We start from the raw sequence: 26,147 nt of genomic DNA on the forward strand, positions 1-26,147 counted from the left end.
TAAGTAAATAAGAACTTGTCCAGCATCTAGCCACGGTGAGAGTTGTTTAGGGTTCAGGAATGAGTGTGCAAGGGTAGTAAGGGGCATTGAGGGTTCAGGGAAGGGTAGTGAGAAATTTCTACTTTTTAGGAAGGGTAGTAAAACTTGTTTCATATATATATAAGCAAGTATGAAGGGAAAGGGGGTGGAGCGGATCCCCACCAATGGGGAAGCGGCAGGACTTGTATATGTAGTGATTCAAAGCCGCCTGAACAGTAAAGGCATCCGAAGAAGGACAGTGGTGGCTGAAATGCATTATGCCGAATTTACCCGAATAAAGTGTTTCCTGACTGTCCCCCGTGTGGCCTCCACTCTATACTAGGGAGGAGGTGTATTGAATATTTTCACGGTTGCCAACAACGTGATTTGGAGGCCCCCATTGCGCAATTTGGCCGCGGACTCTACTGGCAGCTGCTGCGGCAGAATTGGTGTGTGTTCCGAGGTATCGGGAAGTCCGTGGCCCACCTCTACCTCCAGGAGCATTTGGATGGCAGCGATATGTAGGGCGGGATGTATTTTACATTCCTGCCTCTGCCTGCGTGGTGACCTGGAGCGGGGGGCTGCAGCAGTGTTTGGGGACTTAAGGAGACACTGCGGAACAATCATAACAGGACATTGGCATTTTGTTACATCGTTGGTTGTCCTGCAAATACCGCCATTCCACTTTGGACAGTACTTCCCGCTGCAGCACCTAACTGGTGCATCCTGTGGCCTGCAGTTTCTACAAATTGCGGTGTTGGTGAGTAAGTATGAAGGGAAAGGGGGCGGAGCGGATCCCCACCAATGGGGAAGTGGCAGGACTATATTTGGTGTTTCAAAGCCGCCTGAACAGTAAAGGCATCCGAAGAAGGCCAGTAGTAGCCGAAATGCATTATGCCAAATTTACCTGAATAAAGTGTTTCCTGACTGTCCCCCGTGTGGCCTCCACTCTTTCCTAGGGAGGAGGTGTATTGGATATTTTCACGGTTGCCAGCAACGTGATTTGGAGGCCCCCTCAGCGCAAGTTGGCCGTGGACTCTACTGGCAGCTGCTGCGGCAGAATTGGTGTGTGTTCTGAGGTATTGGGAAGTCTGTGGCCCGCCTCTACCTCCAGGAGCATTTGGATGGCAGCGATATGTAAGGCGGTATGTATTTTACACTCCTGCCTCTGCCTGCATGGTGACCTGGAGCGCGGGGCTGCAGCGGTGTTTGGGGACTTAAGGAAACACTGCGGAACAATCATAACAGGACATTGGCATATTGTTACATCGTTGGTTGTCCTGCAAATACCGCCATTCCACTTTGAACAGTACATCCCCCCTGCAGCACCTACCTGGGGCATCCTGGGACCTGCAGTTTCTACAAATTGCGGTGTTGGTGAGCAAGTATGAAGGGAAAGGGGGTGGAGCGGATCCCCACCAATGGGGAAGCTGCAGGACTTGTATATTTGGTGTTTCAAAGCCGCCTGAACAGTAAAGGCATCCGAAGAAGGCCAGTGGTGGCCGAAATGCATTATGCCGAATTTACCGAATAAAGTGTTTCCTGGCTGTCCCCCATGTGGCCTCCACTCTTTCCTAGGGAGGAGGTGAATTGGATATTTTCACGGTTGCCAGCAACGTGATTTGGAGGCCCCCGCTGCGCAAGTTGCCCGCGGACTCTACTGGCAGCTGCTGCGGCAGAATTGGTGTGTGTTCCGAGGTATCAGGAAGTCCGCGGCTCTACCTCCAGGAGCATTTGGATGGCAGCGATATGTAGGGCAGGATGTATTTTACACTCCTGCCTCTGCCTGCATGGTGACCTGGAGCGGGGGGCTGCAGCAGTGTTTGGGGATTTAAGGAGACACTGCGGAACAATCATAACAGGACATTGGCATTTTGTTACATCGTTGGTTGTCCTGCAAATACCGCCATTCCACTTTGGACAGTACATCCCCCTTGCAGCACCTACCAGTGGTGGCCGAAATGCATTATGCCGAATTTACCCGAATAAAGTGTTTCCTGACTGTCCCCCACTCTCTCCTAGGGAGGAGGTGTATTGGATATGTATATGTATATATATATATATATATATATATATATATATAAAGATATATATATATATATATATATATATATATATATATATATATATATATATATATATATATATATTTATTTTTTTTTCTTAGATTCACAGGTGAAATTAGCAACATCTCAGTCACCTACTTGGACCTTTAGGTCTATGTGGACAATGGTACACTTTCTACTAGATTGTTTAGGAAGCCAACAGCAGGTAATACTGTTTTACATGCGGGCAGTCACCACCCACGTAGTGTCATCAAGAATATACCATTTGGTGAACTTTTACGCCTCAAGAGAAATTGTTCCAAAGATCATGACTATGAACAGGTGAAATCCGAAGCCACTAAAAGATTTAGGGAGAGAGGATACAACAACTCAGACCTCACTTCAGCTGAAACCAAAATCAAAAAAATAAACAGGAAAGATTTATTAATAACTTAAAAAATCTGCTAAATGAGAAGAAAATGGCCCGGTCAGGATGATTACCAGTTTCAATGAAAAATCCAGTCAGATTGTGCAGATTTTTTAAAAAAACTGGCACATCTTACAAACTGATAACATCCTCAAAAAGAAGTTACCATCTCGCCCACAAATCACATACAAACGCAGCTTGTCGGTAGGGGACTATCTTATTCACATCCATTTTGATTCGGTCTCTAGAGTAAAAAACCGAATAGGTATTTCGGGTTTCTATCCTTGTAAACATTGCAAGGCCTGTAAATTTAGTGAAAAGGTAATCACCTATCAAGGTAGACCTAATGGTCCTACACCAACACGTAAGATCAAGTTGCTTCTCAACTGCAATTCAGACTTTACTGTTTATTGCCTTACCTGTCCATGCCCTAAACGGTATATAGGAAGTACCATACACCCTACTAAAAAACGTATCCTTGTACATATGCGGGCGATAACAAACAAGGATCCCGCATATCCTGTTGCTCGTCACTTTGAGAAATTCCATCAGAGCAACCGTGATTTATTGAAATTCCACTGCATAGATCAAGTGGCTAAATCTGAAAGAGGAGGAGACAGGGTACGCCAACTTCGTATTCTGGAATCTACTTACATAATTGATCTCCAGACAAAGGCCCCAGTAGGGTTGAACAATGATGAGGAATTATGGGTCCACCTATGAGGATATGGAGAGAGTTTGGGCACTTAAAAGGATATCATCAAATGATACCCGATATACATTTGTGCTTTTTCTTTCCACCCTTTGTCCTGTTTTCAGCCACATCTGTAATTAAATCTCTCTCAATAGCTGTTCTAATGCCCATTCAGGGCATAATAAACTTAAGTAGGAGGTGATACACAAAATGATACGAGTATAAGTGAATTGGATATTTATCCACATTATATATTTTTTAGATTTTTTCGTACTATTTTATTATCGATACAGACACATAGGGACTCTGTTGAAGTAGGATGTACATATTATATATACACTCATTTATGAAAATGTTAGAAATCTGCTTATTATCAATTTCTTTCTTTTCTCACCTCCTAAAAATGGTACCTAATGAACAAGTGGTACTATTGTTTGTTTTTAACTTTCAATTTTGCACCATTGCACTTGATTTCCAACAATAGGAACACTATTTGCAAACTAGTCACTTTAAGATGGCCGCCATGTATTTTTGAACAATGTTGCCTAAGTCCGTCTTTTATGTTTGTTATAAAATTTGTGACACATGATAATAGTTTAAATGTTCCCACAGAGCACAAGAAAAGCTGACATTGAGAAAGCCAGTCGGCGAAACGCGTCTGTCAGCATTTTGGGACAAGGGGGAGGACTCGCAAAATAAAGCATATATGCTTTGAATCTTTTGAAATCTTTTGGAGTGCTTTCCGTTTTTACTCACCAAGACGTGTTTGGTTGTTTCATATATATATATATATATATATATATATATATATATATATATATATATATATATCTACTGGTGGTCGCCAGTAGATAGTTATAGTTAGGACCTATTTTCCACAGGAAATCTGCAACATTCTATTCCCAATAAGTCTGGCGCCGGTTGATGAATCCTCGCAAAATTTTCCTAACTTTTGGCCAGCTCTGCTCCGCCCCTACCCTGAAAGTTTTGCGGTAATCCGTAAAGCGGGGGCTGAGAAAAAAGGGGGGTCCCAAAACGCGTTTTCCCCATGCAATTTCCCATAGGATCTGTTGTCGCAGCTACAGCCCGAACCGCTGAACGGAATCACACCAAATTTGGCAAAGAGGTAGTCCTCAGTTCAGACTCGTGCCTTTTGCATAAATGGTGTGAATCTGTTCAGTAGTTCCTGAGAAAATTAGGGTAAAAATGTTAGTGATATCTATGGCCGGGGAGGATCCGCGGACCCTACCCGCACCGTAAGCGCACCCTCCCCGAACCGAGCGCGCACCCTCCCGATCGCGCACTGAATGCTAATTGGCTGTCGAGTGTCTGTCTACATTCGAAACCAGGAACTGTTGGCGGACATTTTCTGCCTCGGTAGAAGCGAGGCTGAAGAAGCAAGGGGAATAAGTGTGTAAAACATATAAAGGGGGCAGAGTGGAAATACTCTGACCCTCTAGAGGTGCTTAGGGGGTCCCAGAAGGACCCCCTGGGGCCCCTTTTAAAAAAAAAAAACTGCGAAATGCGCGCAGGATGTGCGCATCCTATCGCGTTGGGTGCATGGATTCTCACGTGTTGGGTGAGCGGTTCCTAACGCATTGGGTGCGCGGATCCAAGGAAAAAAAACTGAAATTTTTGGGAGATAAACATCAAGCTTAGGTATTTTGTTCTTGAGTGGCTCTAAAAAGAGTCGTTGTGTTCATTGAGAGTTTTTGGTACTTATAAATAAGTACCTATACAGAGTCTAAAGTTGTTGAGGAAGACTCTGTTTCCTTCATCAGTAAAGTGTACTCCGTCTCTCCTATACATCTCTTGCATATAAAAGCGCAGATTGTTATTGTAAATGGACCCCATTCTATAGTCTCGGAGAAAAGCAGAAACAGATTTATTCACATGTTTCCTAGCTTTCTCAATTTGTGGACAAAGATGATCGGACCAGTTCCATTTCTGCCTTTGGCATATGTTAGAATACACAAAGGCAGTTTTGGGAAAAAGTGAAATCAGTTCTGCAAAGGTGTCCTTCATAAGCATTTCCAGACCTACCCCAGTCAAAGTGCCTAGGTCATTGCCACCACAGTGCACTATTATGAGGTCAGGGTGTTGGATATGCATGAAGGATTTCACCAATGGCATCAATACCCCCACCCCACCCGTGTATGTACGGAGCGTACCCCCACCCGTGTATGTACGGAGCGTACCCCCACCCGTGTATGTACGGAGCGTACCCCCACCCGTGTATGTACGGAGCATACCCCCACCCGTGTATGTACGGAGCATACCCCCACCCCACCCGTGTATGTACAGAGCGTACCCCCACCCGTGTATGTACGGTGCAGACCCCCAGCACTGGGGGTACGCTCCGTACATACACGGGTGGGGGTACGCTCCGTACATACATAGGTGGGGGTACGCTCCGTACATACACGGGTGGGGGTACGCTCCGTACATACACGGGTGGGGGTACGCTCCGTACATACACGGGTGGGGTGGGGGTACGCTCCGTACATACACGGGTGGGGGTACGCTCCGTACATACACGGGTGGGGTGGGGGTATGGCGCGTCCATCCGGGGGGGCTGGGGGTACGGCACATCCATCCGCGGAGGGGCTGGGGGTAAGGCGCGTCCATCCACGTGGGGGCAGGGGGTACAGCCCGTCCATCCGCGGCCTGGTGGGTGTTCGGCGCGTCCATCCGCAGCCTGGGGGGGGTGTTCGGCGCGTACATACAAGGGGCTGGGGGGGATGCCGCGTACATACGGGGGGCTGGGGGGTGTTCAGCGCGTACATACGGGGGGCTGATGGGGTGTTCGGCGTGTACATATGGGGGGCTGGGGGGGTGTTCGGCGCGTACATACGGGGGGCTGGGGGTGTTCGGCACGTACATCTGGGGGGCTGGGGGGGACGGCGCGTACATACGAGGGGCTGGGGGTACGCTCCGTACATACACGGGTGGGGGTACGCTCCGTACATACACGGGTGGGGTGGGGGTATGGCGCGTCCATCCGGGGGGCTGGGGGGGTGTTTGGCACGTACATACGGGGGGCTGGGGGTGTTCGGCGCGTACATACGAGGGGCTGGGGGGGGACGGCGCGTATGCGGGCACATGTCTCCATGATTGCTATTGAAGTTCGCTCCGTGCGGTGTTTTTTCCATACGGTTGTACAATCAGACGGACGGGACGGATTGTACTTGCGCGCTCGGACTTCAGTTTTCCGATTCGTACGTAAAATCGTCCGGGGACATGTCGGACACTTTTTCCGACCCGAGGACATGTGGGGGAATTTTCCCAATGCGATTCGTATGTATTTTTTCCCATACGAATCGTACTTGGCAGTTTTTTACGGTACTTGTACGATTCGTACGGAAAAAATCCGGATACGATTCGTACGGGGAAAATTTTTCCAGGATCGGAATTGGCCCCAAAATGTTGAACAGAAACAAATATATCAGCAAGTGAAAAAGCAGATTGACCATGGATTACTTCATGAAAAGAGAGGGTGCTCATGTACATCATTTCAACCTATCGGAATGTATGTGAGTGGTCAAGCTGGAACAGGAAAACGTTTCTTAATTAAAGTAATTACAAGTTATCTACAGAAAACAACTGATTCGCATTTGTCTTATGTTGTCACTGCTCCAACTGGGTTGGCAGCACATAACATTAAAGGGATTACTTTACATTGTTTATTAATGCTGCCAGTAGAGCAAGAGAACAAATTGGAATACCACAAGCTATCTGGAGAAGCTTGTTGTGAAGTTTCAAGAGTCCTGAAGAAAATGAAACTTCTCATTATTGATGAGGTGAGCATGGTCTCAAACGTGATGCTTGCCTTTGTGCATTTAAGAATGCAGCAAATTCTTAAAACAGAGTATGACGTGTTATTTGGAGGAAAACACGTCATAGTTTTTGGGGATCTACTGCAACTGACTCCGGTAAAAGGACAACCGGTATTTAAAACACTAGCCCATGAAGATACTAGAAAGTCTCTTGGCAGTGTTGGTAACGTGAACATTTGGACTCAATTTGAATACAAAGATCTGACAACAAATATGCGACAGGCAAATGAAGCTGAATATGGAAGTATTCTTCAAGATATAAGAATTGGAATTCTTTCAAAACAAGGAAAACAAGCTTTGGAGAGTCGATTACTTTGCAATGTATTTCCAAATGAAAACGCAGTCACTGCAAAAGTGTACGTGGAAATTGCTAAAGATAAATCAGTGATTTGCTTAATGCCAACACTGCATGAGTGTTCCATATTCAACGAAGAATTTTTGAAACTGGAAAATGAAGAAATTGTAAAAATGGAAGCCATCGATAAAATACTGCATGAAGGAATCACTAATATTTTGACGGAAAGGTTGAGATCAAAACTGGATTGTTTAGAAAAAAAATATTTAAAACTGCTGGTTTAGAAAAGACACTATGGTGCCGATTCCGATCCTGGAAAAACCGTGTACGAACCGCCGGTCGGAGCGTTTTCTCCGTCCGACTCGTACCCGGGAAAAAAGACCCTACAAACTTGCAAGTACGATTCGTACGGAAAGACCATTTCCGTACGAGTCGGACAAAACACCGACCGACAGTAAAATACATACGAATGTGATCCGGGACACTGCGGACGTGACGTCCGGACGGAGTTAGGCATGTTTTTACGTACCAGCAAGTACGATTCGTACCGACAGCAGTCCGGATGGTCATATTTTTACGGCACCCAAAAAGTGCCAGAAAAGGTAAGTACGCCGCGATGCGAGCGGTATAGGGGGCCCGGTACACGCCGCCCCCCCCAGCCCCCATATGTACGCGCCGTCCCCCCCCAGCCCCCCGTGTATGTACGAGACGTACCCCCACCCATGAATGTACACCCGTGTATGTACACCCGTGTATGTACGAGACGTACCCCCACCCGTGAATGTACACCCGTGTATGTACACCCGTGTATGTACACCCGAGTATGTACGAGACGTACTCCCACCCGTGTATGTACACCCGTGTATGTACGAGACGTACCCCCACCCATGTATGTATGGTGCGGACCTCCAGCGCGTAGACGGGTGTACATACACGGGTGTACATTCACGGGTGGGGGTACGTCTCATACATACACGGGTGTACATACACGGGTGTACATACAAGGGTGCACATTCACGGGTGGGGGTACGTCTCGTACATACACGGGTGTACATACACGGGTGTACATTCACGGGTGGGGTAAGTCTCATACATACACGGGTGTACATACACGGGTGTACATACACGGGTGTACATTCACAGGTGGGGGTACGTCTCGTACATACACAGGTGTACATACACGGGTGTACATTCATGGGTGGGGGTACGTCTCATACATACACGGGTGTACATACACAGGTGTACATACACGGGTGTACATTCACGGGTGGGGGTACGTCTCGTACATACACGGGTGTACATACACGGGTGTACATACACGGGTATACATTCACTGGTGGGGGTATGTCTCGTACATACACGGGTGTACATACACGGGTGTACATTCACGGGTGGGGGTACGTCTCGTACATACACGGGTGCACATACACGGGTGTACATACACGGGTTGTTGTTCAGTTCGTTTTTTGCTTGTTAAAGATTTATATGTCCGTAGGAAACAATTTCCATTTTCTCTGGCATATGCAGTGACTATTCATAAATCTCAAGGATTAAGTGTGGACAGTGCATTGGTGAACATTGGATCTACTGTATTTAAAGAGGGTATGGCATATGTTGCTTTGTCGCGCATCAGGACATTATCTTTGTTTTTGATTGATTTTGATGAGACAAAGGTTACTGCAGATGCAAACTGTGTAAAAGAGTATAATAGGTTAAGAAGGGCGTATGCACCAAATTTAGGTCAATATCCTGTTTTTGAAAAGCGTGTGGTTGGTCGAAAAAGAAGGTTAAAGAATATCTGTTCTGAAGGTGTGAAGAAGGGAAAAGAACAAGATAATGTTGTGATTGCAGGTAAAAAGAAATTGGACACTGTTGAAGAGATTGTTGGTTATCAGTTTGAAAATAGTTCTGGTGTCAACTGCTATGCTAATGTAGTGGTCAATGTTGTTTTTTATCTGGAAGGTTTGCAAGAACAAATTATGCAGAATCAGGAAAAAATATTTTGTTCTCTGTTGCATTCTGTTTATGAAAAATTGACAACAAATAGAAGTAAAATACAATTTGTTTCAGATGTTCGTAGTCTTTTGGATGTGTGTTCTGGTTCTACACAATTTACTCAAAATATCCAACAAGATGCTCAGGAATTTTTAATGTATATGCTCACCATTTTTGAAAATGAAGGTGTAGAAATAGAAAATATTTTTGGCCTTTCTTACAAATGGGAACATCATTGTGAAAAGTGCATGTATACATGTAGCACCAATGTAGACACTGAGAGATTTTTGTATTTAACATTACCAGACTTTAAATCAGTGTCTTTCAATAAGTTAGTTAAAGGTGCAAATCAAAACATGGAGTGTAGCCAATGTAAATCAGAAATATTATCCACATTCTTCTTAACAAAATATGGAAAATACATAATTTTAATGATGCAATGTTGTACAGCTGACGGAAGAAAATTGGATACTTTAATAAAGCAATTTGTAGCAGCACACCTATCAATATCAGGAAGGACTTTTGTAGCAATTGCAATAATTTTCCATGATGGTCCTTCCACCACATCTGGACATTACACTGCCTATCTAAAATGTGAGAAAGGCTGGACACTTTGTAATGATTCCCAGTTGGTTTTTAAACAACGTTTGCCTAGGGAATTACAAAATTCCTACCTAATATTTTTAAAGTCAAAGTTTTAGGAAGATAATTCACTCTCTGAGGAATTTATTATTATAATTTAATAGGACTACCATTGGACAATTTACATAAAGAAGGAGTGCAAAAATACCATTTGGCCTCAAGGAAAGGTATATTTTTGAATTATGGACTTTTTGGTGGTCATTGATTCGGTGAATATTTTAATGCGGCAATATTTACAGTTTTTGTAAATTAAAGTTATAACATTTTGTTAGCTGTAAGCATTTCATATATGTGTGATTTGTATTTTCTGGTATTTTACTGAGAATAGCATGTTGATTTTTTTTTAACAATCTTCCTGATTGTTTTTTTTTTGCCCGCTGTTAAGTGATGAGTACGATTGAAATCACTATTTCTAGTGAAATTCAATATATTCTGAGAACAGCAAAAAAGGCAAACAAATTACTTTGTGGAAATTATGCTGTGTTGTTAAAAAAGTATTTTTACATGTTATATATTTTTTTTTTTCTTTCACAGATCCAGATTTTAAAATAAGCAATTTATATGAATATAGATTGCAATGAAAATCTGAATAAAATGTATACCATTTCTTATTGCTATTACTGTGAAGGTAAGTTTAACTAAGTCTCAATATGAAGAATAAGGAGGTCTGCAAGAAGCTACAAAGTTGAAACACGTTTGTAAAAACACTCTGTTTATACCTATGTAGTTTTAAAATCTGACCATAATCAGATATCATGTGACCTGCAAAAAAAGAGATTTGAGGGGTTCATAATATTTCCCATTGTAGCTATTGAAGGACCGCAATCCTTTCAATCATTCTTCTTTGAACATCTTTGCAAACAAAACTCTGTGCTTACCTTCTATCATTCGCAAGGATTTTTAAAACTGGAAATATGTCACTTTTTGTAACATAGTTATTGCACAAGCCACTCTTTCATATTTACAAAGACAGGAAAAGGCACTCTGTGCACTTTTTATACTCCATGTAAATACAACCTCATTATGTACACCAGTTTGCATTGAAAGGGTGTTCTATAAGTGTTGTTGTGCATGATTGCACTGAATACTCATAGAACAAGACACATGTCTACATTTATCAGAAATCATAAATCTCGATATGTGTGTGAATGCTGCACCATTCTAAAATTGGTGTCGGAAAGCACAAGGAGAATTGTTTTCATTTCTCCACATTTTTATATCTTCAATGCATGCTACAATGCTCAGCATACATTGAAGGAGAAAAATGCCTTTATTGATTGTTTTTGTGCAGGAAGGTGTGTCTTCCTGCACAAAAACAAACAGCACATGACACAGATATCCTTTCACTATGGTGCAAGGGTGCCTGTGTCACCACATGGCTGCAGTTTAAGCAGCCGTGCAGAGAGAGGCATAGATTTGCAACATATTTATGTACATATCCCTGTGCTTTGGAAGTACTACAGCACACTGCAGTTAAAGAGGTTACTGTGTCATGAGTGATGTCACTGACCATGTCATGAGTGATGTAATATGTGACGTCATCAGCAGTGCATTGCGGGGGCGCGAGTTATAGTTAGCTGAACTAACTATAAGAGGGGAATTTCTAGGGTTTTGTACAAGGGAAATGTCCAGCTAACTATAACGCCCCTGAAACCTATGTTTTTTTTAGTGAATATATATATATATGTATATATCGCACAGAATCCTCCTCAGATGGGCCGCACTCTTGTCGGGTTTTTTTGGCACTTGGGTTTATTTCCTCCCTTACATCAATGGGAACATAGGCATCTGAAAGGATCAACGCGTTTCGGTATTACATAATACCTTATTCACGATCTCATGGGCGCCCTTGTGACTATTGTTTAAATACATTTAAACTTTCTTTACAACACTTTCTGTTGTGAGCTGCCAGGGACCCTAAGACTTATGGGAGTTGGAGTTTTTGTATTATTTTAAACTTTTTTTCTTTTTTTTCCTGTGTTTTTCGTGAATTATATAAAACCAACCTTGTGTGTACTCAAAAGAGAAAACAATGTGTGTGATTAACCCCTTCGCTGCGGCGGGAATTCCGCCGCAGCGCTGGGGGGTGCGGGGGGCAGCGCGGTGGCGCGGTGCTCATGACGGAGCCACTCCGTCATGAGCCACGGTTGCTGTGCTCATGACGGAGCGGTTCCGTCATGACTCCGCCCAGTTGCGTTGTCCACCCGCACAGGCGGGGAAACAGCGCTGCGTAGGCGGAGCGGCCGCCAACGGTCGTGACATGACGGAACCGCTCCGTCATGAGCACACGACAACCGTGGCTCATGACGGAGCGGCTCCGTCATGAGCGGGGAAGGGGTTAAAATCATTTTAAAAAACGTGCATTATTTAGTTCATTTAGTGTCCTCTTTTTCTTTTTGTGTCTTTTTATCCCTCGAATGACATGACCCCACACTCCGTTATTTAGTTTGAATGGGAAAGTCCAACTGCTTGAGTTTGTTGATTTTGGTTGTCAACATTATTAACCCTCTGGTGGGTATCGTCAGTGCTTCATTTTCTTACTTCTTTTTGTTCCTGTTTTTTTCAATTAATTCTCCAGGGTCTTATTGTGATTCATTCTTTGTGTGTATATATTATCTTTAGTGATCTTCTGTGGAATTTTCTAAAAAATAAATGTAAAGTTCTTCTGATTGGTTGAGGCCGTGCGGGATCATTGTTTGTAAATTGAGGATATGGCGTGATTCTTTCTGGCGCAGGAGTAGTTCTCGGTTTCCCCCAGTTCATTTTGGGATACTGTCTCGATTCTATAGAGTTTCAACATCTTCCAATCGCTTTGGTGGTATTGTTTCATGTGTTTTGGGATTGTGTTTGATCTGTCCTTGTTGGATGTTGCTCTTACATGTTCAATGATATGTTTTTTCAATGCACAAATTGTACTGCCCACATATTGGAGTGGGCAGGGGCACTCTATCACATATACAGTGAATTGTGACTTACATGATATCAGCTCCCTTATCTCCCAGATTTTGCTGTTGGCAAGTTTAACTTCCTTCACTGGTTTGGCTATCTGGCACACCTTGCACAAATGACACTTGATGAAGCCTTTGGTATTTCGCCATGATGTATCCTTCTGTTTTCCTTTAAAATGGCTGGGTATCAATTGATCTTTCAAGTTCTTCGCTCGGTGATATGTTATTACCGGATGATTTACCACCAGTTTGCCTACAGTTTCGTCTAATTGTAGGATTTTCCAGTTTTTTCTAAGAATTTTTCTTATCTCGTTGTTTTCTCGGGAAAAATCAGTGATTAACCTGATGGGTTTGGAAGTAGTTGTTTCGTTATTTTTTTCTTTATTCAAGTTTGAGCAGTTTTCTCTGGTTCCCATATTTGTTTTTTGCCAGCATCTTTTCACAATTTTCTGATTGTATTTTCTGTTTTCAAATCTTATCGCTGTTGATTTGCTATGTCTCTGCCATTCTTCTTCCTCGTTACATATCCTTCGAATTCTCAAGAATTCGATATATGGAATGCTGGATATTAAGGACGATTGGTCGAAATTGGTGGCTTCTAGAGTTGAATTTGTTGCAGTACTTTTGTGATGAAGTGTTGTCTGGATTTGATTTTCTTTAACGTAGATCTCCATGTCCAGGAAGTTTACACAGTTATTGCTGATTTCATATGTGAATTTTATATTTTCATCACCAGCATTTATTTTTTCAAAGTATTTCTGAAATTCCTGTTGGGTTCCATCCCAGATGATTAAGAGATTGTTTATGAATCGGATCCAGCTGATAATTTTGTTTGCTGATCCTTCATTCTCTGCACTCCATGCCACCTCTTTGTCCCACAATTCCATTGCTAAACAGGCATAACTTGGGCTAAATGAAAAACTCATAGCAGTTCCGTTGTTTTGTCGATAGATTTCTTCACCAAACAGAAATATGTTTTTGGTTAAGCAATACGTTATCATGTCCAATAACATTTCATTATGATCATAATGAATGTTTCTCTCTTCCAAAAAGTAATTGCATGCTTTTAGTCCCATATTGTTCCCTATGTTGGTGTACAAGGCTATGACATCCATTGTTACCAGCTGATAATTTTCCTGCCATGGTGTATTTTGAAAGATCCGCAAAACATCATTGGTATCTTTTACATATGAACTGAGCCCAATTACAAATGGCATTAAGAAGTGGTCAAAGTAGTTGGCCCATGGTTCTAGCAACGACCCCTTTGCCGATAGAATCGGTCGACCCGGTGGCTTCTTTTGATCTTTATGTACTTTCGGCAGAAAGTACATCGTCACAGTATTTTTTTTCAAGAATCTTTATTCGGTGATTAAAAAACACCATAAAAGCACACATATATATACATAGATAAAACGGCATTAAATATTAGTCAAGATCCTTGTGCATAAATAACAATAAAATACTAACATACAAGGCTGTAAATTTAAAACAGGGAGTCACAAGTCTTTTAATCCTCTCCCCTCGTCTTCCTTAGTCGGACCGCAACCTTGATAAAATTCATAACACAACACAAGGTTAGCGGGTCAGAAGCTTTTTGCAAGTAGATTAGTGCATCTCTGGCATGTTCCAGGTGGGCCTTTTTTAGGATGTCTACTAGGAATCTACGCCTGGGCATTGAATAATAGGGACAGAGCAAAGTAAAATGAAGGGAGTCCTGCGGAGACCGATTGTCGCAGCCGCAGGGTCCCTTCTGCTCGATTGACATGGTAAAACCTGCTGGCGAGGCCAACATAAAAGGAAGTAGGCTCAGTCTGAAACGGCACATAAGAAATCTGTCCTGTGTATTGTGTACAAGATACAGGTAGGGCTCCATACCCTCCACACTCTTCACCAAAGTATGAGCCCTTATTGACTTTTTTTCCCCTTCAGCCAGAGCACGGCATTGGGTTTTCCGCTCTAGGAAAATTTCCCCTACTTGTTTCTTGTGCTGTGCTGAAATGGTGGTGGGGTTCTTGAAGAGGTTTCCAAACCCTAGTTCCTCAAGAGTGTTTCTCACATATTTGAGCCATGGGATGCGCATGCAGTGGGTCCTACCTAGGCAGTCCAGTAAGATTTTTCTACTTAAATGCGCGTCTGGATTTACCCAGATTTTTAGCCACGCCACAATTGGCCTAAGTTTTAACAAATCGACCAGATATGGCCTCCCTAGCTCCCTGTGAGCTATGAGTCCAGCAGTGCTGGGTGGTACCCTCAGGATAGATTTCAGATGTTTGTTCTCTTCCTGGTCAATTCTAGAGGTATTCACGAAGCCCCAAACTTCTGCCCCATAACTTACTTTAGCGCATGTTATGGAGCCGTACAGGTTCATCACCTGTTCCGGACTCCATCTGCCCAACCTCCTGCCATATCCGGCTATTGCCCCGTTAGAGGCAATCATTTTGTTACAGCGCTCTTCCACCAAGGAGTTAAATTGAAGAGCACCATCAAAGGTTACTCCGAGATAGGAGAACGTTTTAACCTTCTCTAAACAATGGGAGCCTATTGTGTAAGAAAATTTTGAGGAAGGTTTTTTGCCTGCCAGGAGCACGTAAGATTTGCTTAGGTTGACAGATAAGTCCAGATCGCTCATAAACTTGACGAACCCATCTATCAGAATCTGTAGGCTTCGTGGTGTACGCGCCAGCAAGACTGCGTCGTCTGCGTAAAGCAGGACAGGGATTTGCCGCGTCCCAACCCTTGGGGAATCTGCCTTTAAGCCCAAAAGAAACTGTTCCAAATTATTAATGTAAAGGGAGAACAAAAAAGGGGCAAGAATACAACCTTGTCTGACTCCACTTTTGCATGGAAAGGAGTCCGTCAAACCTCCCTCCCTGTTAAATCTAACTCTAGCCGTGGTGTCGCTATGCAGCTCTCTTAGTATGGTAATTAGGCCGCTCTCGATCCCCATCCCTGCCATCATGTCCCACAACTTCCCTCTGTTGACGTGATCGAATGCTGCTGCCAGGTCCATGAATCCCATATAAATGGGTTCCTTACTGGCCAGAGTATATTTGGCAGTCAGCATATATAGGTTCAGGCATTGGTCGCTGGTGGACCTCCCTGACCTGAACCCATATTGAGTGTCCGAGAAGATGTTGTTCTCTTCGGTCCACTCGGACAATCTGTTCAGGAGTGCCCTTCCCAGAAGTTTAGCCGAGACGTCAATCAGGGAAATAGGCCGATAACACTTGGGGTCGTCCTTGTTGCCCTTTTTAAAGATTGGCACAATGATAGCTTTAGACCATGATGGAGGGAGACCGCAGGTGATAGCAGTATTTAGGACCCTGGTCATCAGTGGGGCCCAAAGATCTATATTACTAAGAAAAAGGTCAGGGGGAATTCCATCTGGGCCCGGGGCTTTATTCTTAGTTAGACTCTCCATCCCTGCCGTGATCTCCTTAAGGGTAAATACTACCGGAGGAGCCTGACTTGGGGTTACTGATGACTCTACGTGGGGACCCGATTCATGGTTATACAGGCTCCTAAAGTGTGTGACCCACTGCTCCGGGAGGATGTTAGCCCCTATCTCCGGAGAATCATTTTCTTGAAAGGTCGGTTTATTGATGATTCTCCAGAACCCCGCTAGGTCCCTTCTTTCCCCTGCCTCTCTCAGATCTGCCCAAGCTTCTGCCTGCAGGGTGAGTTTCCTCCTTTTGGTCTCTTTTTTATATTTTTCTCTGCATGCCCTGATTACTTGTGGATCTCGTGGTTTTGACTTAAGGGAGCATTTCAGTTCCCTCAGTGCCTTGGAACAATCTTTATCAAACCACCGGGGATTGACCAGATTACGCGTGGGCGCACTGGACCTTAGTAATCCGTCTATCAGGTTGGCAATGTGGTTAAATGCTTCTAATAACCTTGGTCCCTGGACTTCCAGATCCAAACATTCATTTATGGCCAGCAGACCCTTATCGCTCAGGTTTTTATAGAACTTTGCCCCATCTATTTTGGACCATTTCAGTCTCCTGCCTTGATCGGTGACCCTCTCCACGATTGAACGATGGGCATTGGAGCCAATACCCGCCCTATATGCGAGCATTAAAACAAGCGGGTTATGGTCGCTGAAAGTGTTCCAGTCTATCCCTACACTGACTACTTTATTAACCAGGGATCTCGAGACCAGAATATAATCTATAATAGACGAGCAGCCCCTGCCCTTAAAAGTTGGTGGGAGTGTACCATCCGACTGTGGGTCTACCATATTAATGGTGTGCTCTAGGTCGTACTTAAGCCGAAGCAACCTAAGAGCCAACCCAGTAGGCGAGTGAGAAAAATGCGGTCCCTTCTCAATTGGGCATTGCGCCCAATCTGTGTTCTTTTTGACCAGTGCCGGACAAAGGTGACAATTAAAATCCCCCACCACAAGCAGTCCACCAGACGGTCCCTTATTCTGGGATATGATTTCTTTTCCTAACCTTTGGTCGAGTTCAGTTAATACCGGGGTGTGGCTATTTCCTAACTCGGTGCTATATATGTTAAAAACAGAGAAACATAACCCCTTTCCCTGGAACCGAACCGCCTGTATCCCATATGAGAACCAGTCTGGAAAGGACCAGGTGCCTGGTAGGTCTAAATCTACATAGATGGACAAACCGCCCATTGCTCTCCCTGAGCTAGATTTTCGGGCGGGAACAAAAAAACACTTGTACCCCTGCAGATGGTAGTTGTTCTCCACAGCCCATGTCTCCTGTACACATATAATGTGAAATGTTCTAATGAAGTCCACCCATTCCTTATTGTTGAATTTGCCCGCTATACCCGCTATATTCCATGAGATAAGTCTCACACCCTCTCCATTCCATTCAGCACCCCCCTGGGCCCTTGGTCTTCTTTCCCACATTGATCTTTGCATTCCCTGCCCATGTCCCCCTCCTGTCTTGTCTACAACTATTTCCTTTGGCACAACGCAGTTTGGTTCCCCCTCACCAACCACCAGGATTTGCTGAGCCTTGGATCTTTGCTCCTCCAGTCTTTCTACCGTACCTCCAATTTCTGTACAACCCTGGGGGGCATTGTCTGTCTGTCAATCGACCCCTTCAAGGCCATTTAGGCAATAGAACCGGTTATAGGAAAAAAAGGGTTGTTCAGGTCGGTCAAACGACGGCCTAGGGTTAAAGGCCTGGTGACTCCCCCTCCTGCCAACCCTCTCCCAGTTGTCATGAGTTTGGGGTTGCTGAGATAGGACTGGGATGATGGGAAAAAAGAACGACACATGGAGGGTTTGGATGGTGGATTCCCTAGATCTGTTTTTCCCTTGACATATATGGGACACCGTTCCTGTGTCCCTAAAACTCACCAGTATGCAGTCCCCTTTAATGGATTTTTGTGTTCTTCCCACCCATGGTACCCTTCTTACCATTATAATTTCGTTATTAAAATGTGTCGGGAGGGGTCTATTTATGTTTAACCACTTGATTACCCTACTTTTTAGGGCACAAAAGTCCTCCGTTTCACCTTCCTCAAGTGGGGGGACACCTGCCATAACGACAGTAAAAGCATTGGTCTCTGGAGGTAAATTGGGTCTGCGTGGTCTCAGGGTGAGCTTCATTAAAGGGGTCGGGGTGCTCTTGTCTACCGGCTGTGCCGGGGGTACAGATCCTAAAGGAGGGTTGGGCATATTGATGTTAGGGGGCTTAGCTGTTGCAGGCTTTGGCCTTGTGAGTTGTTGCGAGGGTGCCACATTCACAGCTTGTGGAGGGACTGGATTGGCGACACTATTTGCCGACTGCTTAGGGGCTACAGTGGAGGGAGTGGACTCTGATTGCCTTCCCTGTCTGCCAGCTGGAGTTTTCAGACTGCCCAATGTGGCCTCTAAAATGGTTAGTCTGATCTCAATCTTTTTAATACTCTCGCTGATCGGTAATAACAGGGACCTTAGCAAAAATTCTAGGTTTCCCAGCGGGACAACAGACAAGGGAATATTAGCAATACCAACTCCTGTGTCTTTTATCATAGTAGGAGCTGGATCCTCATGAGCAATGTGTTTAGGGTGTAAATCGACCAATGGTTTCTCTACTAATGTGGGGTTTTTTAAAAACTTCCCAAAATCCGAGTGTGGAACCTTGGGTTTGCTCTTTCCTTGAACTCCCCTCGATTTCCTCCTGCGTTTATTTGGAGGAGGTCCAAAGGCTACTTGTGTATTAGTTGGCTTAGATTTAGTTTTCCTAATCTTCGAGGCTGGAGGGGCCGGAGGGGGTTGGGACACTAAATCAATGGTCACCCTTGGGGGGCTAGAACTAATTTCTGGGGCTATACTCAAGGCTTCAACTGGTGACATGTTAGTGCAATCCCTCAGCAATAGTGGGACATCATCAATTCGGGACAACTCCTCCCTTGGTAAAATAAGTTGGTCTCCGAGGGGCGTGTTTTTCATATTATCTATTGAGCGTCTCCGTTCTGCCCTTAACCTGGACAGATTACACTCTTTGTCCCCCTCCCCCACTGCCCGGGAGAAATAATTCTCTAGAGTCCTATTCTTGGCTCCACCCGGTTTTAGTGGGGTGCTCTCCCTTGCAGGGGACGGCATAATGTTCACAAAAAATTAAACTCGGCGGGCGGCTCCACCGAGTGTAAGAGACCAGGGGTCGGAAGCACAATCCAAGAGGGTAGGCCCAGCCCGGCCACCTTCGGCCCCGGACGGCCACAGACGGTCCCGCCCTTGTCCCGGGCTTCTCCCGGCGCCCTCCCGCGCGCTCCCGCGCCGCGGAAGAAGCTGCACCTGATATAGGGGGAGGGTGCTTAGGGGGCGTGGCCAGCAGGGAGAGCGTCCAGGTGCAGGAAATGATAGCAGCACAGGGACTCCTGGGCAATGGAGTCCCTGATCCTCGCCTGGCGCTCGCGGCCCTGCTCCCCGAGATTCAGGCAGCTCCCCTGTCAGGAATCAGCAACGATGCGCCCAGGCACACGGGCGAAGCGGGACCCGCGGAGCGGGTTCCGCGAGGTGCAGCAGCAGAACAAACAGCCCAACAGGAAGGACCTCGCAGGACAGAGCTCGTGCTCACAGGTCAGTCAATGTCTCCCAAAGAGCTAGGGACAAGCAGGCTCTTTTCAGCTGTGCTTAGGGGGCGTGGCCAGCAGGGAGAGCGTCCAGGTGCAGGAAATGATGGCAGCACAGGGACTCCTGGGCAATGGAGTCCCTGATCCTCGCCTGGCGCTCGCAGCCCTGCTCCCCGAGATTCAGGCAGCTCCCCTGTCAGGAATCAGCAATGATGCGCCCAGGCACACGGGCGAAGCGGGACCCGCGGAGCGGGTTCCGCGAGGTGCAGCAGCAGAACAAACAGCCCAACAGGAAGGACCTCGCAGGACAGAGCTCGTGCTCACAGGTCAGTCAATGTCTCCCAAAGAGCTAGGGACAAGCAGGCTCTTTTCAGCTGTGCTTAGGGGGCGTGGCCAGCAGGGAGAGCGTCCAGGTGCAGGAAATGATGGCAGCACAGGGACTCCTGGGCAATGGAGTCCCTGATCCTCGCCTGGCGCTCGCAGCCCTGCTCCCCGAGATTCAGGCAGCTCCCCTGTCAGGAATCAGCAACGATGCGCCCAGGCACACGGGCGAAGCGGGACCCGCGGAGCGGGTTCCGCGAGGTGCAGCAGCAGAACAAACAGCCCATCAGGAAGGACCTCGCAGGACAGAGCTCGTGCTCACAGGTCAGTCAATGTCATCGTCACAGTAACTGGGTGATCCACAGTTAGATATTTACATTCTTCCTCATCCAGCAGTTTTTTCGATGTCCACATTCAGAGTTTTTCATCTAGCTCCCTCTTAATTTCCATTGTCGGTTTGCTTTTCAATTTCTCACAGTATTTTGCTTCTCGTAGTTGGCGGTGTGCTTCCATGATGCAGGCTAGATGGTCCCAGATCACAACATTCCCGCCTTTATCCGCCATTTTTATTTCTATGGATTTATCCTGCGAGCGGCTTTTTAGTGCTTGCCTTTCTAAGGCTTGCAATGTTGACACAATTTGTTCCGTTGGTTTGATGTTTTTAGGGTTATTCTGATTTTCCTTGAAGAATTTGGTGAGTTTGATTTTTCTGATATAAAGATATAGATCAATTCTTACTTGCGCCAAGTTCATTTTCTATGTTGGACAAAAATGTATGCTACGTTTTAACAGTGAGGTTTCAGCTTCCGTTATTTCCCTTTTAGAGAAGTTCACCACCTGTAGTTCATCCATTTGTGGTGCGTCTATTGTCGAATCCTTCTCTGTTGCATACTCCGAGTCTCTGCTCCTTGTTTCTCAGAGGTGCCGCTTGCGCTTTTTTCCTCTTCTCTTTGTTTTTTTGCTTGCCATTGCCGCCCTCATCCTCTTCCTTTTTGTTGTTGATATGTTGGGCCACTTTGTTCCCATTGCCTTTGTTGTAACACGAGGTGCATATCCCCTAAAAAAGTTCACTTTGTGCTATCTGTTGACGATGGTTGTTCTCCCTCACTTAAATCCATCGATGTCAACGAGGAGACACTGCTGGAGATACTTGCCACATTGCCCCAGGATGTTTGATGTTTAAACAAGTGAAATTTGCGTGCGAATGTGAATATGCGACCTTCCACATATTTGCTTGAATCTCTTGCGAATTTCGAATGCTTACGCTGTCTCACTGTCTCCTCATGTTTGTCAATCTGGTCCTCCAATTCCTCTTTGAATTTTGTCATCTCTCCATTCAGTGCTGTAGGTATGAATCGTACTTGCTGGTCCATAAAACGTTGCCTGACTCCGTGCGGACGTCGCGTACGCGCTGTCAAGGATCGGAATTGTATGTATTTTTTACCCGATCTGTGTTTTTTACGATTCGTACGGAAATGGTATTTCTGTACGAATCGTACTTGCTGGTTTGTACGGTGGAATTCCCGGGTACGAGTCGTACGGAGAAAACGCTCCGTACGAACATTTGTACCCGGGTTTTACAGGATCGGAATCGGCACCAAAATGTTTATTTTATATTGTTATAGGAGATGAATGTTGGATTTTTGGGGGATAAGGTTGAGATGATTTCTAAAATGTGAACATTGTAATTAGATTTTCTGTTAAAGTTTTAAAAATATGCTAAATCTTTTATTTTAGATTTTGTACATTATGTTTTCTATTAATTAATATAATTTAAAGAAAAGTATTAACATAAATGTTCAGAAAATATGCTAAATTATGTGTTTTAATGAATATTTTATAAACATTTTTACAAGTTAATTGAAGAAAATTGGAAATAAATACTTTTTAAATTAAAATGTGTAATGTTTTATTGTTTGATGTAAATATGTATGTACATGGTTTAAATGTAAGTATTGTAACACATGAAAGTGATAAAATATTTTTTTTTAAATCAAGTACATTATATATATTTTTTAATTGAATTCACAATTAATAAAACGAATTTCGTTGCGCGCGCTGCATTGCCAAGATTCGTTTTATTAATTTTTATCATAACTTACCTGAAATCGGCTGTTTGCCGCATTTTGCAACCCCCCACCCTGCCCCTCCTCTGCGCCACGTCACCGCCCCGGTAAAACACCCTACACGGGCCGTCACTGGTGGGGATTGTCCTCTATTTTACAGGTTTTCATTTACCAAGTTGTCCTTTAGATGTTTGGAACTTATTTTAATTTTTGTAAAGAAATCAGGTTTGGTTACCAGTAAACCAATAGTTTTCTTAAAGTTTGATTTCATTACCTTTTTCAGGTTTCCAGGATCGTTTCTTTTTAAAAAACATTTTTTTTATGGTTCTTGAAGATTCTGGATTGCTTCAATGGATCTCTATCGGACTCATTTTGTTTTGCATTTTTCTTTGGGCTGTTTGGAATGTATTTTTCAGTTTTTGGTGGATTATACTTTTTGAGTACATTGATATGCAGCCACAGAACAGCAAGTTTGTGATTTATCTTGTGATTGCTATTTATTCAATTATATTTTATGTGTTGCAATTCATTTTTAAAGTCAATTTTAGCTGTGATTTCAGGTTTGTTGCTGACTAGATTAAAGTTTTATGTAAAATGAATATACATAATATATTTATTAATCAGTTTAAAAAAAAAAGTTGTATATATTTTTTGGCTGATGTATATAAATAATATGTTTATTATTTATTTAAAAAATATTTTTGGGATGCTGCTTTGGATCAAATCTTTGATTTGGGTCTTCTGTAGGTTATTACTTATTTACTAATAGGGGTTTGACTATTTGTCCTAAGTAGTGTACTCCTTTAGTGTTAATAAACAGTTTTACTTTACAGTAAACATCTGGTATTCAGTGCCAATATATCCTTCTGGGTAAACGTGAGCTTTACAAATATACATCATGTTATGTTATTGTAGCATTTCATACATTATATTGGTTTGTTTGCTAACTTTAGGTTTCATTTGGGTTACTGATCATTCCATTTGCAGTTGTTGGTAACTTTGTGTAGGGCTTTTTTAAATGTATAGACTGTCAGTTGTGTTCTGTCTCACTTGGTAGGGAAGACATTGTGCCATCCTTCTACTGTGTGGTTAGTTTTGGATTCTTGAGACCGGGTGCTGTCATAGACAATCCATCTTGGTATTTCGAATTTTAGTTGGTGTCTTTGTCGAGAGTGGTGCAGTCTGCCAACCCAAATGTCCTTTAGGGAGCTACACTAGTGTTCAATTTGTTGGTAGAAAGGACTTTCCTATCAGTAAACTGTAGTGGTTAGCTACATCTGATATAGGGACATAGGATACTGCAACCATTTATTTTCTATTTCAAAAGCAAATTGACTGTTTGTTGCATATTCTACACTTAGGGCCTGATTATGAGTTTAGCAATCCGACCACCAGAGAACTACCTCTGTCTACTTAATGCTGCCACTGCGCTGGCATACAACCACTCGTCGTGTTACGAGTTGAACAGTGTGAAACACACACCGCCGGCCTGGAGATCCTGTCATCGGTTCTGCAGCGGACTTGTGGCAGGATGATTGGTTGGCGGTGAACCAGCAGTGACTGCCATGATACATCAACAACTTTAATTACACATTTCATTCTATTAATTCAAAACTATAATATATTAATCCCCACCACCCTTTTAACTACATTTACACAACATAACTGATCATCCCCTTTTTGTAAGAATCTGTTGAAGGCAATACCCTACTTTTTTTTCCACTCACTGTGACACCCAAAAAAATCAGCTTTCAGTGAAGGCAAATTATGACCCATGGTGGTTGAAATCCTTAAAGTGAGCCCCAATTTTTTTGGACCCCAAGAACAATCACATACAGGTCACACACAATGAGGAATGAGGTTGTGTGAAGTCGGCTTTCCTTTATTTGGCCACAACACAATCACTTGTTGTGAAATGTGATGGCACACATATTGCTTTGGGACCAATGCACCACAAGACACAATTCCAACGGAGTTAAGGTACTTGTGAAACCATGGTAGTGCAAGCTGTCCTTATAACGATTTGTTGCACCCAAAATCAGTGACACTCAGTCCCAGGAACAATCCATGTTCACTCCGTTCTTCAGAAACACCAACACATACCAGTTGAAGTCACAACTCGATTTTATCCACATGAAGATGACATGGTGCAGAAACCTACAATCGAACAACACAGTTATTAGTTCAGTAAAAACAAACTTTATTGTAACTCATGAAGCCATTTTTTGAGGGCTCCACTTCTTAAATAACCTTCACACTGGCTTCATGGACCACCTACTAAACAATTATCTACACCACATTTTCATAGGCTATACATGGTCTGACTAAATAAAAACAATTCCAGAATCTGAACAGCACCCTAACAGTGCCCAGTGTTTTTGTGAACACCACATCTCAAACTACCCTTACCTTCAGGAGAAGTAGTTGCGGATGATTCACTGATGCACATCTGCTCCATCATCCTCTCCTCTATCTTCGTATTCACTTGGCATTTCCAGCACCCAGCAGCTGGATTTCCATGCTCTCATCCTCTGGGATATATGGCATGTTCAGTCTCAGGACAATGTTGTGGATGATGCAGCAGGCCATGGTGATCTGACATCCTTTTTTTTGAAGGGCTCCACCAGTCCTGTCCAGGCATTGGAATCTGGCTTTTATGTGGCCAAAAGTCTGCTCCACTGGCCGCCTTGCCCTTCCATACACTTCATTAAAGCATTGTTCACCTGGAGTTGTAGAAGTTCGGAGCAGGGTCTACAACCATGGCCGGTTGGGATAGCCTGAGTCTCCTAGAAAGGAGATACATTGAAGGAATTGATTCATTCACACACTCAGATCAATTTGCATGATCTTAACGCATAATTTAGCTACCATACATTAAACTTACCTACAAGTCAGGCACTCTCTGTTTGGAATTGTGATAGCAGTTGTGGTATGCTACTATTCTGCAGGATGAAGCTGTCATGGGCAAATTGAGGAAACTGGGCGCAAACATTGGAGATGTACAGATCTGCCAAACAGACTACTTGCACGTTGATATAGTGGTAGTGTTTCAGGTTCCTGTAAACTTGCTCCCAGTCCTGTGGTGCCACTATTGGGATGTGGGTACAATCAATTGATCCAATTACTTGTGGTATGTGACCGAGGCCATAGAAACCTGCCTTCACTGCGGCTAAACCCTCAGGGCTAGGGAACTGGATGTACATCTCATGTTTTTCAACAATGCTGCAAGTACCTCTGTCAGGACAAGACTGAACATCGGTTGTGACATTCCACCTGAAATGACAACAGTAACTTGAAAGGAGCCAGTGGCCAAAAAATGCAAAACAGACAACACTTTTACAAGAGGGGTATTACTGTGGGGATTGGTAAGTTCAAGTCGGATGTCCCTCTCCAACTGACTAGTCAGATCCAGGATGGTCTGTTGAATCAATTTGCATTTCTGGATATTGTGCCTCTCCTACATGGTCTGTAGGTAAGGGAATGGGCGGAAATGTAGAGGATGCAATTTTCCCCTCTCCCAGGGTACGTTTGTGAGAAAGTCGTGGAACATCATCATTAGACTTGTGAGTAGCACCAAAATATATTTACATGGAATGTCCAATTCATGTGTCAGTCCCATTTTTGCATGCAGAAAACCAGGTCCTGTGACCTTCTAACTGTCCAGCCTGCCTTTTCAATCACTTATCTACAAGGTTGGAATTCACATAGGACACCTTGGTTATGCACACCATCAAGTGAAATTTGCTGAACAGACAAAAAGGGAGGGTTGACAGACATGAATAAGCTCATACACCATCACACACGTTGCTAAGTACATCTACGCAT

Source organism: Triturus cristatus, chromosome 1_2, assembly GCF_964204655.1.
Source record: "Triturus cristatus chromosome 1_2, aTriCri1.1, whole genome shotgun sequence".
NCBI lineage: Eukaryota > Metazoa > Chordata > Amphibia > Caudata > Salamandridae > Triturus > Triturus cristatus.